The sequence below is a fragment of the Coptis chinensis genome, chromosome 6 (assembly GCF_015680905.1).
Source record: "Coptis chinensis isolate HL-2020 chromosome 6, ASM1568090v1, whole genome shotgun sequence".
NCBI classification, from domain to species: Eukaryota; Viridiplantae; Streptophyta; class Magnoliopsida; order Ranunculales; family Ranunculaceae; genus Coptis; species Coptis chinensis.
Window position 1 is genome coordinate 34907640 of NC_141461.1, and position 17512 is coordinate 34925151.

Sequence of the window (17512 nt, forward strand, 5' to 3'; positions counted from 1 at the left end):
GAACTAAAGACTCCTCTCTCTGATTTTTATAAAACACTAAACGATGGCCCTAAGTCGTGCATCGTTCTTGCAGACCTAGTGGGGGATTTTCGAATTCCCCCGCATATATTTAACTTGTTACCGGTTTTCCATGGTTTAGAACATGAGAAGTCTTATCAATACATGCGTAGGATAGAACAAGTTCTCACTACATTCCATCATCCTAGTGTCAGTCCGGATCAAGTTAAACTTAGGGTGTTTCCATTCACCCTAGTCGACAAGGCAGCGTCTTGGTTAACTGTCCAAACGCCAAACTCTGTGGACTCATGGGCTAAACTTGTTCAATTATTCATGGAACAGTTTTACCCACCACTAAGACTAATGAAATGCTTCAAAAGATTCATGTTTTCCACCAGAACCCTCATGAATCCTTTTCAGAGGCCTGGAACCGTTTCACTGATCTTCTCATAGAATGTCCGCATCATAACCTTGCGAAAGACACGCTTGTTCGTGCCTTTTCAAGGGGCTTTCACATCATCATAAGGAGGTTCTAGATATCATAACTGGGGGTAGTTTTCTTAGTAAAGGAGCCTTGGTGGCTTATAAATTCTTAGAAGATCAATCTAAGAGAAATAACAATTGGGGAGATAATGACTCTTCCCGCTCCACTCCTTCTTCTTTTGAGGTTAAACCTGATCCCGAGCTTAAAACTCTTATCGATGCCCTCACTAAAAAGGTAGATGCCCTCTCTGTTCAACAACAACCCACTCCAGTTATGAACATTAACTCTACTCGTTGTAATGTTTGTTTTAGTCTTGAGCATTGCGACTTCTATTGTCCTCTTGTCTATGCACAACCACCACCACCAACATCAAACTTCAACCAGTTAACTCAACCTCAAGGACAAGGAAACTTAGGTGACTAGAATATAGGTTTAGTGCCCATGACCCAAAACTATCAACATCAAGACATGAACGCTCAACAAGCCTTAATTCCAGTTCAACCATCTATGGACGAAGTAGTAGTGACCTTGTTGGAAAAACAAAATCAAATTATGCAACAAAACTCCAACTTGATGAAAGATCAGCATGATCATAACTCTAAGATGATGCAACGAACGAAGCAAATGATCCAGTGTTTTTGCTGAAAGGTTATTGACATGTCTTCTAACCAAATAATAACCAAATAGGCGTGTTTCCAGGTCAAGCAATGCCTAATCCTAAGTTAACAAACACTGCCTTCAAAATAAACATTATTCAATGTAATTGTGATATAAACCAAGGGGACCTACAGGCAGTCACTACTCTTCGTTCAGGTAGAGTAGTTGATAACAAAGTGACTATGCTTACAGATTGCCCGCAAATGGAAGCTGAAAATTAAACCATACCGAATACTGTCATAGAAATTGAAGAACCTACAACTATAGAAGTTCCAGTCCAACCACAACCAAAAGGTACATCCTTACTAAATACCACCATAGAAATTGATTATCCTACACCTGTAAAGGTTCCAATATGGACACCTAAATGGAAAATGGCTAAAGATAAAGAAAATACTAATAATACTTTTGACCCTCATGCTAAATATATAGATAAACCACCGTATCCCCTGAGACTAGTTGTGTCTAAAAAGGACGAGAATTTTGATGAGATTAGGAAAGTGTTTAAAAATCTGACTATAAACCTACTTTTTCTAGATGCTATAAAAAGTTTACCTGGACACGCTAAGTTTCTAAAAGGGTTGTGTACCAAGAAGAGGAAAACTAACATACCCAATGAAGCCTTCTTAACTAAACAATATCCCTCTTTATCTGAACATAATGGAATTATTAAGTACAAGGACCTTGGTCGTCCTACTGTACAATGCACCTTGGGAGATTACTTCATAATAACTGCTCTATTAGACCTGGGGGCGAGTGTTAACTTACTCCTTTTTTTTTTATAAACAACTAGGTTTAACAAAGCTTCAACCAACCAAAATGACTTTGTAGTTAGCCGATCGTTCCCTTAAGTACCCCAAAGGCGTAGTTGAGAACATTATCGTTAAAGTTCAAGACTTTTACTATCCAGCCGACTTTGTTATTCTCGACACAGAAGTTGCTCATGATTCCATTCCCATCATCTTAGGGCGTCCTTTCTTGGCAACCGCCAATGCCCAAATCAATTGCTGGGATGGCTCAATGACTCTTTCTTTTGAAAATCTTTCTGTGGAAGTTAACATGTTTAGACAAAAGAAGGGATAACTAGGTTTGCCTGTAGAAGGAGAAGTGAAGTCCATTGAGAGTTTTGTATATCACATTAGTGCTTCCAACGATCTCCTCCCCACACTAGTAGATACCTCTCTTATGGAAGAAGACAAATATCACAATTTTGACTCTTTGAACATAACTGAAATAGAGAAAGAATTTTCCACCTTGCCTTCCGACCCTATGAGAGATGGAGTCAATCTCACAATAGACGAGATAGATGAATTCCTCAAAGATGGAGATGAATACCATAATTATGTGGATGCGACCAAGCTAGATGAGGAATTTTATGAGTTTCTAAGAGCTTGTGATGATCCACCCTCTCAAACACTACATAGAGCACCACCTGACCACCATTCACCTAAGCTAATTCCTCATATAATATAATCCAACCATTATTTCCACCCTTTCCTTCTAAAACTTATCCATATCCCACATATCTTCCACAACCATCCATTTTCTCACGATCAATCACTTGGACACCCTTTCGTTCAAAGAAGAAGAAGAAAGTGCATGCTCAGTTACGATCTAGGTCTATCAGGTTTCGCTCTCATTTTACTAAGTTGTGTCGTAGAAAGTCTTGGTGCTTGATTATGTTTGATGGTGCATTCCATATATGTTAACTATTTATGGAAAGATCCACAATTATTTAGATTATTGATATATGGTAAACTGCATGTTAATACGTATATATCACATTATGTCTAGGGAATCTGACTTTAAAAAGACTCATATAATTTTTTGTAACATACCACCATTCTGGAGTATAGGCCACAAAATTTTTCAATCTTAAAAAGAGTTTCCAAATTTTATTTGGGGGTGGTGTATTTTGGTATTTCATTTCAAATCTTTTTACCACCCTCTGCCTATCATGTTTACTTTGGTAGAGTCCATGTTAGTTAGTACGTAACAGTTTAATTGTGCTTCATGTTATCATATCATCTTTACAATATTTCTATTACAGGTACTGCTAATTTTTGCCACGTTTCTATGGTAAATTCTTTCCTTATCTCTTTACACTTTGAGGACAGAGCGTTCGATTGTTTAGGGGTGGGATAGAAACATTTGCAAAAATTAGGCATTTTTAAGATGTAAATTACACATTTTTCTTTATAAAATATTAAAAATCAAAATTATTGTTTATACTAGGCACTTAGTGATAATGGTATTGTTCCCTTCTCCATGATGATATTAGTCTAGAAATCTCACGTAGTACTTGAATTAGGATTTAATTTTTGAAACTTAGATTAATATATAAGTAATAGTCATTGCATCTTTTCATAAACATCTTGCATGAGCATCTTTGATTGTATTTGACAGTATTTTTCTGAGACCTAGGTTAGAGTACTTAATATATATCCTGTGAGCATTTAGCCTAAAGCCTCATAAGAGTGAAATATTTGAGTGATGACACAAGGGAGAAGTAAATTCCGAGTAAAGAAATGACACATCCACTTGCTTGATCACCACACCATATCCTAAGCGAGAATTTAGGCCCTCTTTGGATCGATATAGCCAAAAATTCACACATATGAAATTTATTATCCTCTAGTCGCCCCATTGAGCCTTTCATTAGCCTTTTCACAAACCACAAATCCTTTTACCCAATAAAATAAAATAAAAAAATATATATAAAATTAGCATACCTATTTGGATAAGTCTAAGAAATAGGATGAGTGAAGAAAAGAGAAGAGAAAAACCTGTGTAAACAAAAATTAGTTAGTTGCTTCAGAAAAGAAAAAGAAAAAAGTTTCCATCCAAAGAAAAGAAAAGAAAAAAGAAAATAGAAAAAAGAAAATAGAATAAAAGGAGTAAAAAAGCCAAAATAAAAAGGTTAAGGATGGAAACAAAGTGTAGAAGCAAAATAAGAACGGTGTTTTCTCTAGTTACATAATATGAAGACCCTATTTTCTCAGATTTGTCTTTTTGAATATCCATTTCCTTCATTCTTTAACCAATACCTACGCCCCGTATCACCTAATAAAGACCTCTAGCTCAATTAGGAATAGGTTGGTGTTATAGTAAGTGGTAGATGTGTTTGATCGACCTCGGCTTCCTTGGATTAATTTGTCATTGAGATTGTGAGAAAACGTGTGCCCACTGCACACTGGAGTTAGCAAACTTGAGTGGAAAAATCCGAGTGTTATGTGTTTTGACACATTTCTTGTGAGAACCTACTTAGGCACGCTACCCAAAAGTTTCATAAATTGACCTGCCATTGCACTTCATATCATAGTTCATTGTATAGTTATTTATCTTAAGATGATTTGATTATTATGCATGTATTAGTTTAAGTTTTAGAATGATAATCTTTGTTTAAATACTAATGAGTTGTATAGATTCTGAGATAAAATTAGGGAATTGGAACAATTACTTTTATTTCTTAGTCGTTGTAGTATAAATGAAGTTTGTGAATACCTTCTCTAGAAAACCCTCATGAGGCTATAACTCATCCACTAGAGAATTCTTAGTGGTTTAAGGCCTTATTGCTTATGGTCAATGTAATCGCACTCAGCGAAATGAGAGTAGTTAGGAATACATTTTTCGTCACTTATTTTAATTTCACATATTTGCTTGAGGACAAGCAAAATGTTGTTTGGGGTGGTTTGTTAAGAGCCCAAAACTGTAGTTTTAACACCCCTTAATAATATTACATTTAGACCAATTATGTTAATAATAAATAAGAGTTAGTATTGTTTACGTATTTTTGTGTATTTCAGGTACTGGAGTCAAATATGTGAAGAAATATATCACTTTTGCAAGAGAAATGAGTAAAAGTTGGTTGCTAAGAAGTTCTATGATTAAAGACCAAGTTTCAAGGAGAAAAAGCCTTTTTAAAGCCCAGTCAAAGCTGAAAAGTCAAAGTCAACGCGGGTAGAAAAAGAGCAGAAAAGTCAACAGAACTTCTGTAAGCCGTATCTTTGGATTCAGACCTCAGAATTGGGCCTATTATATGTCAAAACGACTGGCTCCGAAAGAGCTTTCTAATGATCTAAGTATTGACTCAATCAGAGTAGTAAAAGTGGACGAAAAGGGTGTTGTAGTAAATTCACATAGAGAACCCTTTTTGGACTTAAGTAATTAGGTTTTGGGCTTGATTTAGTAGCCCAAAACACAGCTCCAAAGCCATGCACAAAATTGTAAACCTAACCCTCTCATATATAAAGAGGGTTAAGGCTAAAGAAAACTTTGCTACTCCCCTATTTAGTTTAGTTGTAAATTAGGGTTCTCTCTCTCTCTCTCCCTCCCATTAGTTAGAATAATTTAGCTCTCTCTCTCCCCCTTTTTAGTTTAGTATAGTTTAAGTAATTAGGGTTTATAATTATAGCCTACATAAAACCTCCATTAAAATACCTTCAAGTTATTATTATTATTCAATTCAATGACTTATCTTTCTATTATGTCTTCTTTTCATTCTTTTGTTCATGATAGTCTTATGAATCAAAGCTAAACTCCCATTGTTGTTTAGGGTTTTAAGTTTAGGTTTTTCATGACTTAGAGATAATAAGAGTTTAATCTAAACTAGATAATAGTGAGTTCGACATGAGAATGGGAACAAGCTTTCTCTTATGCTAATTAGTTTATGACTAGAGATAGTATAAAGTAATTAGGGATCATTAAAGGTCTAATCTTATATTTTAACCTTGTGTGAGAATATCTAGACTAGGGTTTTCTATACAAATTTATGTTAGCATGTTAAGAAATTAAAAATGGATTTCAATCTCTCTCTAGTTTTCTCCATATTTGATTAATCTATAAATAATTACTTTAGTTAATATTAGTATAAGATCAATTGATAGTATTATCTCGTAGTATAATTTCACATCCATAATTATTGCTCTCACTATTATTTCATTGTGTTTGATTAATTGGATTCTATTTAGTCTTGATAGATTAAGAGTGGAACGATTTTGTACTATATATATTGTATAAATATATATGTGAGAGTAGGAAATAAAATAATTGATACCATAAGAACAACTTAGAGAATTCTATTTGCATTTTTACGGGTTATCAATATCCAAGTTGAAGAAAGACTTGAGTAAGTCCTTTGAGATGAAGGATTTGGGTAAAACAAAGCAAATATTTGGTATGCGGATCGCTCGTGACAGAAAGAGTGGGACGTTGTGGCTTTCTCAAGAAAGCTACATTGAAAAGGTGTTGAAGAGATTTAACATAGATCATGCGAAGCTAGTCAGTTGTCTGTTTGGTGGCCAGCTCTGCATGACCAAAGAGATGTGTCCAAAGGGTGAGCATGAGCATAGTCAAATGGAAAAGATTCATTATGCATCCGCAGTGGGCAGCTTGATGTATGCAATGGTGTGTACAAGACCGGATATTGCTTTCACCGTTGGTGTTGTAAACCGATTTCTGTCAAATCTGGGTAAGGAGCATTGGGAAGGTGTTAAGTGGATATTAAGATATCTCAAGGGCACTTCCAAAGCGTGTTTGTGTTTTGGTGGAAGTAAGCTGATAATAGTAAAATTGATAGTTTTACTAATGAATAAAGCGATGAAACTCTAAACGTAAGTAAAACTAAAACTCGACTATACTCGTGATTATCAAAGATTTCTACTCTCGATACTATTGAAGTAGAGTTGGAATAGAAGATTCGTTCCACTCCTAGTTCTTTAGCATTCAAGTTTCCTACAACTATCAATCCTACCAAAGTCAATGAGAGAATTACAAATTATACTACGAAATGCTACGGAATACTAAGGTTTGAATCTAGAATAAGAATTAGGGGGGAATTGAATCCACTTTGAATCCAACTTAAGAACTAGCATAGATTGTTGTAATCCAATTCTTACGTTCTTACGGTAAGAATTGGTCGTTCTAATCCCTAATTATACATGGCATCTCTACCAATTCATAACTAGCATGTGAGGAAGTCCACCCATTCTCATGGCAAATCAAATCCCTTCTAGAGTTGAATAGACTCTTACAACGATTCTAACCTAACAAAATCAAGTTTTCATCAAGGTTTCATCAAACCCCTCTAATGGAGGTTTAGCCACAATTCATCAAACTATCATTTCTAAATGAAATTGAATAAGACATAATATAAAATTTTAACTTTATTAAATTTAACCAAACAACAATTGAAATCTAATTTAACAACTAAGAAATCATTAAATAACAATAATCTAAATTAATATAAACAATCATTAAATAACAAGATCGAATTTAACAAGAACTGACTATTTTATTTATCTACTGAATGATATTCAATGATTCAAATAACTAATCTAAAACAAGGAATGAAACTAATTAATTGAATTGAAACAAATTAATTAAATACAAAAACTAGATCTAGAACTAAGCTTTTTTAATGGCTACTCTAATGGCTACTTTCTAACCTAAGCTAATTGATCCTTAAGAGCTAAGTCTTATGTTTGGAAATGGAGGAGACTAGATCCACATTTTTGTGCATGGGTTGAGGGTCCATGTTTTGGGCCGGAAAATCGAGCCCAAAACCCAATTTCTTCAGTCCACAGGCCCCTTTTCAGCTGGCTTTAACTTCAATATACTTTTCGTCCACTTTTGCTCCTCTTATTGGGTCACGGTTTGGACCATTGAAAAAGTCTTTCCGAGCCGGTCGTTTTGACATAAGGTACACCCAAATTCGAGGCCTGAGTCCAAAGATATTTTCTTTGGAAGTTCTACTAACTTTTGTGTGCTGTTTCTTCCCGTCTTGGTCTTTAATCCCAGAACTTCTTAGCAACCAACCCTTTGCTCCTTTATATCGCCAAAGTGGCACATTTCTGCACATAATTGACTTCAATGCCTGAAATACATAAAAGCACGTAATTAGCATTAGCTCTTATTTATTACTCGCATAATTGGTCTAAAAGTATTATTGTTAAGGGGTTAAAACTACAGTTTTTGGCTCTTATCAAACCACCCCCAAACAGCATTTTGTTTGTCCTCAAGCAAATATGAGAAATTAGCATAAGTGACCAAAAATGGAGTTCTAACTAATCTCGTTTCGCCGAGTGCGATTGCATTGACCATATGCAATAAGGCCTTAAACCACTAAGAATTCCCTAGTGGACGAGTTATAGCCTCGTGAGAGTTTTCCAGTGAAGGTACTCACAAACTTCATCTATACTACAATGACTCAAAAATAAAACTATTGTTTCCTTATCTATGTATCAATTATTTATACATCTCACTAGCAATGAATACAGAATAATCAAGTCAAAACCTAAGCTAATATATGCATAATAATCAATCATCTATGAATAAACATATATACAATGAGTAATACTATGAGATGAACTAGCAGGTCCATTTCTGAAAACTCGGAATAGCATCCTTAAGTAGGTCCTCACATAAATGTCAAGACAAAAATCACTCTGATTTTTTCGCTCAAGTTTCACTACTCCAGTGTGCAGTGGGCACACTTTACCTTACAATCTCAATGACACACAAGCAAGCCGGAGTCGATCAAACACATCTGCCACTTACTATCACACTAACCTATTCCTAATTGAGCTAGAGGTCTTTATTAGGTGTTGCGGGGATTAGGAGATGGTTTAAGAAGGAAGGAAATGAATATTCAAAGAAGACAAGTCTGAGATAATAGAGTCTTCATATTATGTAAATAGAGAAAACCTTATTCTTTACTTTTGCTTCTACACTTTGTTTCCATTCTTAGCCATTTTTTTTTTCTTTTTCTTTGTCTTTTGACTCCTTGATTATATTTTTGGAGTTCTAACTCTTTATTTCCTTTTATTTCCTTTTATTTTATTTTTTTATTTGGATGGAAACTTACTTTTTTTCTCCTGAAGCGACTAACGAATTCTTGATTTCAAAGGTTCTTCTCTTTTCAATTCTTCATCTCTATTCTCAAACTTATTCAAACTTATTCAAAGAATAGGTAGGTTGATTTTTTATTTTGTTTTGTTTTGTAATAGGGTAAAGGATTTGCGGTTTATGAAAGGCTAAAGAAAGGCTCAGAGGGGCGACTAGTGGAAAATAATTCATAGGTTTGAATTTCTGGCTATATCGATCCAAAGAGGGCCTAAATTCTCGCTTAGGATATGGTATAGTAATCAAGCAAGTGGACGTGTGATTTCTCTATCCGGATTTTACTTCTCCCTTGTGTCATTTCTCAAATGTTCACTCATATAAGGTTTTAGGCTATAATCTCATAGGATTTATAGAATAAGTACTATAGCCTAGATTTCAGAAACTTATTGCCAACAATCATAGATACTCATGTAACATATTTATAGATAGATGCAAGAATTATTACCTACATATTAGCCTAAGCTTCTAAAAACTATTATAATGCAAAAGCTACGTGAGACTTCTAGATTATTGAGAGCATAGAGAAAGAAAACAATACCAATATTCCTAAGTGTATAACATACTTTTTATTTATATTTTTAAAATTTTTGAATTTTTTAACTAGAAAACAAGTGCATATTATACATATCTATATCCTAACAGATGCCTTAATTACACGTGTTTCTATCCCCCCCCCCCCCCACCAAACAAGAACCATGCTTTGTCCTTAAAGTATTTAAATAACTAGGGCAGAGAAATGCCATTGAAACGCGTAAAATTCTAGAGCATCTGCAAAATAAGGTTAAACATACTAATATAGAAAAGAAAAACTGACGCAACTCTATAAGAGTTCCACCCGTTAAGGGGTTAATGAGAAATAAATTGCTTGGGACATAAGCAGACACTAACTGAAATAAAAACTAACTTTAACTCTCGTTTAAGCATTTCCCTCCTCATCCTTAATAAAGAAATGAGGTTCCTTCGCATCCTGCCACGCCATGGTAATTTGCCAGGCTTCACGCCACTTATCGTTTACTATAGCTAACCTGTCAAGCGCCACTTGGTCGGATGGGCTGTAAGGCGCAACCTGATGAGGTTGTATCCTCCACCCTTGCCAAGTCATTGCACGGAAGGATTGAATAATACAATTGGTGGGTCTCACAATGTCGACCCCAACCCAATCCGTGAAACGGGCACAAAAAACAGGGAAGAAACATAGCATTATACGGCAAATTAAAACAGGCATAAGAAGGTACTCATGCCTCTTTCCATGGGCTCGGGCAAAACTAGACATTAAGGTCTGGAGAATATCATAGAGTGTACATCCCCCAGCTAAAGCAAGGAAAATATCACAAGTTTCATCAATCACAGAAGAATAACGCCATTCCCCTCTAATGTTTAGCATGATCCAAAACATAACAGTGCCCACGTTCATAGACAGGCTACCAAGGGCGACGTTCGTTATAATCCCCTTGGTCCTCTATCCTAAAGTTTCCCCCCCGTAATGCTCATACAAATCATCATAGTTATACATGTACATATTATTTACCAAATAGGCCCATGAGTCTTGTATTTCGGCCGGCATAGCAAGTCCAAGCACAAAGGCTATCAAGAACCTGGAAATTTTCATTGGTTCATCCCCGATGGTGATGGAGAACACATTCCATCTGGTCTATCAAAGAACTTACAATTATCATAAAAATAAGATGTAAGTGCGGGAGAATAAAGTTCATCAGGACTTACCAATAGTGGCTCTCATCCTACTAGAATGATCACTTCGCGAAACCACACACCATAAGTGTCACTTTGGAATAAGTCTTCAAAAGACTGTTCCGGTATGATACGAGGGAATGTCATCCCCAATAAACTTGCTGGAATAGCTGCGAAGGATCATGGAACAACCCAAAAAAAATTGGATTTTTTCTTGCCCGCGGGGTTCTGGGTGCGGGGTGTGCTTCACCTGTGCCTGGGATGGGCGCAGGTCACGCTCAGGATGAAAACTGGAATTCCAGTGTTGTGTGTGCGCAGTCGCAGCTCAACTTAGGGTGCAGGGGGTCGCCTCGATAAAAAATTGTCGAGAGTACCTAGAGTAGAGGGGGTGTCGTGCTCCATCGGCTCCATGGTATCTCGAAATGCCGATAGTGCTAAAATGGATAAGAATATGGGAATCATGGGAGTGAGAGGTGAGAAATGAATGTGAGGTGTAGTGTGGGTTGTGAGTATAGAATGAATGAAGTTTTTATAGGTTTTAAGTTGCTAAAATGAATCGGGAAGTTACCTAAAAGTTTTAAGGCAATTGCCGGAAACAAAAAAAAATTTCCAAACCCGAAAACGGAAACAACCCATATTCCCTATTCCAAAACAAACCTAATATCGTTTAGGTTGAATTTAGGATAGAAATTGCCTAATTCATCGAGATTTCATCTTATCACAATATCTATTCATAGCCATGCCCATATCGGCAATATTCCCAACAATCATCGCAAAATTATATAATAAATTTGTGGATCATATAAAAATCATGTTAGACTAACTAATAACACCCCCAAACAATTCGGGAAGGTGGGATTAACAATAAAACAATGCACAATTTGAAAAGAACCAAATTATATTAAAATTTCAAATTCAAATACAATTAACTACCGAATTTAAATTTAACTACTAAATTTAAACTTAACTACTGAATTTAAACAACTGAATATCCGAACTAAGAAAAACCATAAAAACAACTAAATAACATCAAAACCACATATTTTTAGAAAACCTAACCACGTGATGAAGATGGACCCTGAGATGGAGATTGGGCCTGGGATGAAGAAGGGTCCAAGCCATCCGTCCTTTGACGACGATGCTCATGCCTCTCAGACTCATCTAAAACAGAAACCTCTAGGGGTGGCATGCGTCGTAGAATCTCTACTTGGAACAGGCGTTGTGCTTCTATTTCTGCCTTCATCTATGTATAATGCGCAACCTGGCGCTGTAGGACTGTCTCCATGTTATAATGGAGATCCGACTGGCTCTTGTTGAGCATTTCAAAATTCGTCTGAAGGGTATTTTGTTTCGTTCGAATTATAATCTGCCTATCTCGTATATCTTCACAAATAGCATAAATGCAACGCACGCCAGTATGCAACACTGACATGTGTTCTGAATCAGACGTACACCTCTCCAAGACAACTTCATCCAAACATGTCATGTCCTCCCTTTCCTCATCCTAATCAACCATCCTGTCCTTTGGCAACATCCAAGTCTTTTGGATACACTCCGTATAAATAATTTCGTTTGAATACAATTTCAACATAGTTCTCTCAGTTCTTGGTTTCCCCAAGACAACATTATCTTCGTAATTAAAGCAGGAATGGTGCAATACTCTTCCCAACTACTTTAATCATATGTATCAAGAACTCGAGAATACATAATTCATACCTCTTCTCTTGTAATATCCAGATAACGTGCAGACATGTCAAACCGATGTCGCTCACTTTCTCTTTCCCAATGACGTTTTTACCAATCCACTGAGCTACAGCCAGTTGGTTGGTTTGAAAAGATGACTGTCGAGCATAATGAGAATTCGTATTGTATTGACCTTCCATGAGAGTGTCGTTCATCAATGTAGGAACTCCAATATACTGAGATTCCTGCACGGTAGTGTCGAGGTGGCGGTCAGGCGTAATGCCTAGAATCTCAGCCAACTTCTCTCTCGATAATTCTTTCCTAACCCCAGCCATCTTCATGAAAACTTTTCGACCATCCAACTCTATTTTCTTATAGAATTGGTCGACCAAATCGGAGTGGTAGAAATTATCTGTCGAGTACCACAACCTATTCCAATTCCTCCTAATCATCTCGTCATGAAAAAACGGCATGAAACGATCGGCCGTAAAAGCTTGTTCCAGCAAAATTCTTCGTCTTAGAGCCATTGGAAGTTTTGAACTGATTTGAGGGTTTGTAGAAGTTGTAGGAAACAACGTGAAACAACCTAATTTAAAAAAAATGATGGTGGTGGCTCGGTGGTGGCACGGCCGTTTGAGTTTTTTTTTCAAAAATTTTTACTGTTTTGGCAGTTGCAATCGTTGGAGATGGCAGTGGGGAGGTTGTGAGGAAGGTTTGGAGTGGGTTTATGTAGGTTTCTTTTTATTTTTATTTATTTTAGGTTAGGTTTTGAAACATGTTAATGGCGGTGGTTAAAAACAAAATCGCGATTCTGTTTCTGAATTAGAGGAAGGAGACGCACGTGCGTCACACGTGCGCTCTTTGGGCCTGAGCCCAAATCGTGTTTCCGAATTTTTTTGATTTTTTGCGCAACTTCAGACCAAAATTGCCGATTTGTTACCCATCCGATTTTTGCGAATGAGATATGGAAACGATCAGGAGAGAGTTTCCAATCCAATGATCCATAAAACACTCAATTCCGACCATTGATGACACTAAAGAAGATGGAAAATGCCTTGGAGTGCGTGCATGACGTAAGTTATGCGAACGAATGAACTCTAAGTTAATATATCATGTCAACCCGAGTCGGAATACGATTAAACGGTCTACGCAACACAAATGGAAAGTTGAACAATCTAGTACATAAACGAACATCCCACCCCTAAACAAATTTTTGGCAACGAAGTTTCGAAAATTTGTTTTAAAAGCTGGTCTTTTAAAGTTAGATTCCCGAGACTTCCTAAATTACTATTTTTATGACTTTAACAATTTTTAATTTTTATGAATAAGGTTTAATATAAGAAAAACAATAAAGCAATAAATGCATAATTCACACCATAGAAGAACATGACTCAAAATCCGAGAAAACATGCAAGAGTGGAAAACGTGAATTATGTTTAACGTGGACTTAGGAGCCGGTACTTACAGCCACACACTCTATAAGGAGGGCCCGGTTACCTGAATGGTGCACTTACCAATATATAGAAATGAAATGAAGTACACCAAACAACAAAATAAGCCGTTTATAGTCAGATACTCGAGACTTTAACAAATAAATGGATATATATATATTTATATACCCTTCAGTTTTTCATATATCAACAATCTAAAGATTTGGGGGTCTTTCCATAAATAAATAACATGGAATGCACCCCCAAACAGAATCAAGCACCAAGATTCTCTACGACGCAACTTATTGAAATGAAAGCGAAATGTGATGGATCTAGAATGTAACGGCAAGATGCACCTCTTTTTTTCGCCTTTGAACGAGAGGGTGTCCCAGTGAATGATCGTGAGAAAATGGATGTTTGTGGAAGATATGGTGGATATGGATGAATTTTAGACGTAAGGAATGGAAGGAATAAGAATGTAGGTTTGGCACAAAACTCATTCATGGTGTAAGTGGGAACTGTCTCAATTATGAAAATAAAGGTGTCAAGTGCCTTTCCTTTGGGAATTATTTCTATATTAAAAGGATTTAGAAAATCATGAAGTACAGAAGAAACAAAAGGGTCAAGCGCAAACTCCAGGTTCCTTTGAAAGGGTAGAAGGTGGGTAATATTGGTGAGGGAAGATGAATGAGTGTCAGCTAGAGCTCTCAGGTCTAGATCATTAGAAGCCTTGAGATATGCCAGACATTCCTCAATAGGTGGGTCAAAAGAATCACTAGGATAGAGGGTGAAAAATTCATCTTCTGTCATAGCGTCACGGGATAGATGGATGTTAGCAGGGTGGGATTCACGAGGTGGCAAGGAAGAGTTCCAAAAGAGTTGAAGGAAATCTTCCTTAATTTCCTCTACGTCCAAGGAGTATTTGTTGAAGTTAGAACTTCCAAAGGAAAGGAATTTGTGCATCTGCTCATTTGGAAACGTGGTTTTGAAATAATCATGAGATAAGCTCTCGATCATGCTAACCTCTCCATCGATATTTGTATAAGGCAACTATTTGATCGTCTTAGAAACGTTAACCGCAACGAAAAGATGGCCAAAAGACAAGGATATCGAACCATCGCAGCAGTTTATAAGTGTGTTGGCAGTTGCCAAGAAATGGCGTCCTAAAATGATCGGAACAGAATCGTTAGTGACTTCTGTATCGAGGATAACAAAATCCACAGGATAGTAGAAATCTTGAACCTTAACCAGCACGTTTTCCACTACACCCTTAGGATACTTGATAGACCTATCAGCTAGTTGCAACGTCATTGTTGTAGGTTGCATTTCATGAAGACCTATTTGTTTATATAAATAATAAGGGAGTGAATTAACACTAGCCCCGAGGTCTAATAAAGTAGTGGTCATGTGAGTATCCCCTAAGGTGCATTGTACAATAGGACGACCAAGGTCCTTGTACTTAACTATTCCATTGTGTTCCGTTAAAGTTGGAAACTGTTCCGTTAAAAAGGCGTCTTTAGAAATCTTTGTCTTACGCCTAGTAGTGCACAACTCTTTAAGAAACTTAGCATGGTGAGGTAACTTTTTAATCGCTTCAAGAAAAGGTAAGTTTATCATTAGATTTTTGAAAACTTCTCTAATCTCGTCAAAATTTGTATCCTTGTTTAACATAGCTAATTTCTGAGGAAACGATGGTTTATCTCTATATTTAGCGTATAGATCAACTGGATGTCTAACCTTTGCTTTCTGTTTCTTAGGTTGTGGTTTAACTGGTACCTCTACAGGGGTAGGATCTTCAGTTTCTATTTCGGTATCTAGTGTAATATCTAGTGTAGGGACTACTGGTGGGGTAACTATAGACATAGTTACTTTGTTATCCACCACTCTGCCTGAACGGAGAGTGGTGATGGAATTTATCTCACCTACGTTTGCATTTTCGTTACTAGTATTACCGTTTACCTCAAAGGCTGTGTTTGGTGTTTTAGGATTAGGTATCGCTTGTCCTGGAAACACACATTTGGGTTGTACTCTCTCTTAAGCTAACTGCTGTAAGGAAAGTTGGATGGCTTGTACAATCTATTGTTGAGATTGCATAAAGGTATCAAAACGATCTGGTTGTGGAGTAGTATTTGCTACTAGTTGTGTGACAGGAACTATGTCACGTTGATTATTACTGGGTAGATTTTGATAGTTATTATTTACCAGAACGATACCTCTATTAGCATTATAATTATTATTGTTATAATTATTATAATTACCCTGACCTTGTGCTTGACCTTGTCGTGGTTGCGCTTGGTTGTTATAATTATTATAATTACCCTGACCTTGTCCTTGTCGTGGTGGAGCTTGTTTATAATTATTTGCTTGCCTAACATTTTGATTATTAAACCCTGGAGGTGTTACTTGTTGATTATTTCTCCAACTGAAGTTGGGATGTTGTCTCCAAAGGGAGTTAGGAATAGAAAAACTATTAATCGAGCAAACATTATCTTGTTGTGACTGTTGTTGTTCATAGGCGAAAGGACAATAGGAGTCGGGATGCTCTGGACTCAAACAGAAATTATATGGATTGGAGTTGACATTCATGACGGAGATAGGCGTTTGTTGAACAGAAATAGCCTCTACCTTTTTAGTTAGAGATTCGATTAAATTTTTAAGTTCCGGATCGGGTTTCATCTCAAACATACCGGCGGCTTTAACTGTTGTAGAAGAACTAGCGGAACGGGAGAAATTGTCACTACCCCCCAAGTTATTATTACGCTTAGTTTGATCTTCTAAAAATATATAAGCCTCTGAGGGTCCCTTACTTAGGAAACTACCCCCATTCATTATGTCAAGCACCTCCTTGTGGTGGTGTAACAGTCCCTTGAAAAAGGCACGAACTAGTGTGTCTTTCACGAGGTTATGGTGTGGACACTCTATAAGTAGATCGGTGAAACAATTCCAAGCCTCTGAAAATTATTCATGAGGATTCTGTCAAAAGAAATGAATCTTGGAAAGCATTTCATCGGTCTTCAGTGGTGGGTAAAAATGTTCCATAAATAGTTGAACAAGTTTAGCCCACGAGTTCACAGAATTTGGCGCTTGGGTAGTTAACCAAGATGCCACCTTATCGACTAAAGTGAAGGGAAATACCCTCAGTTTAATTTGTTCAGCACCAACTATAGGATGGTGGAATGTAGTAAGGACTTGGTCAATCCTACGCATGTGCTGATAAGGCTTTTCATGGTCTAACCCATGAAAAACGGGCAACAAATTAAATATATTTGGGGGGATTTGGAAATCCCCCACTGGGTCTGATAGAACGATGCAAGATTTAAGGCTATCGTTCAAGGCTTTGTAAAAGTCAGAGAGAGGAGACTTTCTTTCTTCAGCCATTACTGACACTACCTCTTTTTGTGTGTGTAGATGAGATGATGGGTGATGTAGATAGATGATGATCGTTGAACAAATAGAAGCGTATCAAAACCTAATTATCCCTCAATAAGTAAAGGATGAGTAGGGTATCGTTCCACTTTTAAGTGTATGTTATGTGAAGGACAGGATTTGGAAAGGGGTTTGAGGGATTAAAACTAATATTGTAGAGATTGTAGATTCTAATGCTAAACTAAGCTAAACTAACTAAACTGTTGAGAATTTATAAAGAGGGAATTCAAGAGATTAGAATCCA

General features: G+C 36.6%; 1 non-coding gene across 1 annotated transcript; it reads right to left on the reverse strand.

Annotated features, from left to right (window-relative positions):
• Nucleotides 1–365: 365 nt before the first annotated feature.
• On the reverse strand, nucleotides 366–469 carry LOC147492706 (small nucleolar RNA R71). Its single transcript, XR_015200466.1, has one exon. It is a non-coding gene; the product is annotated as a small nucleolar RNA R71 (small nucleolar RNA).
• Nucleotides 470–17512: the final 17043 nt, after the last annotated feature.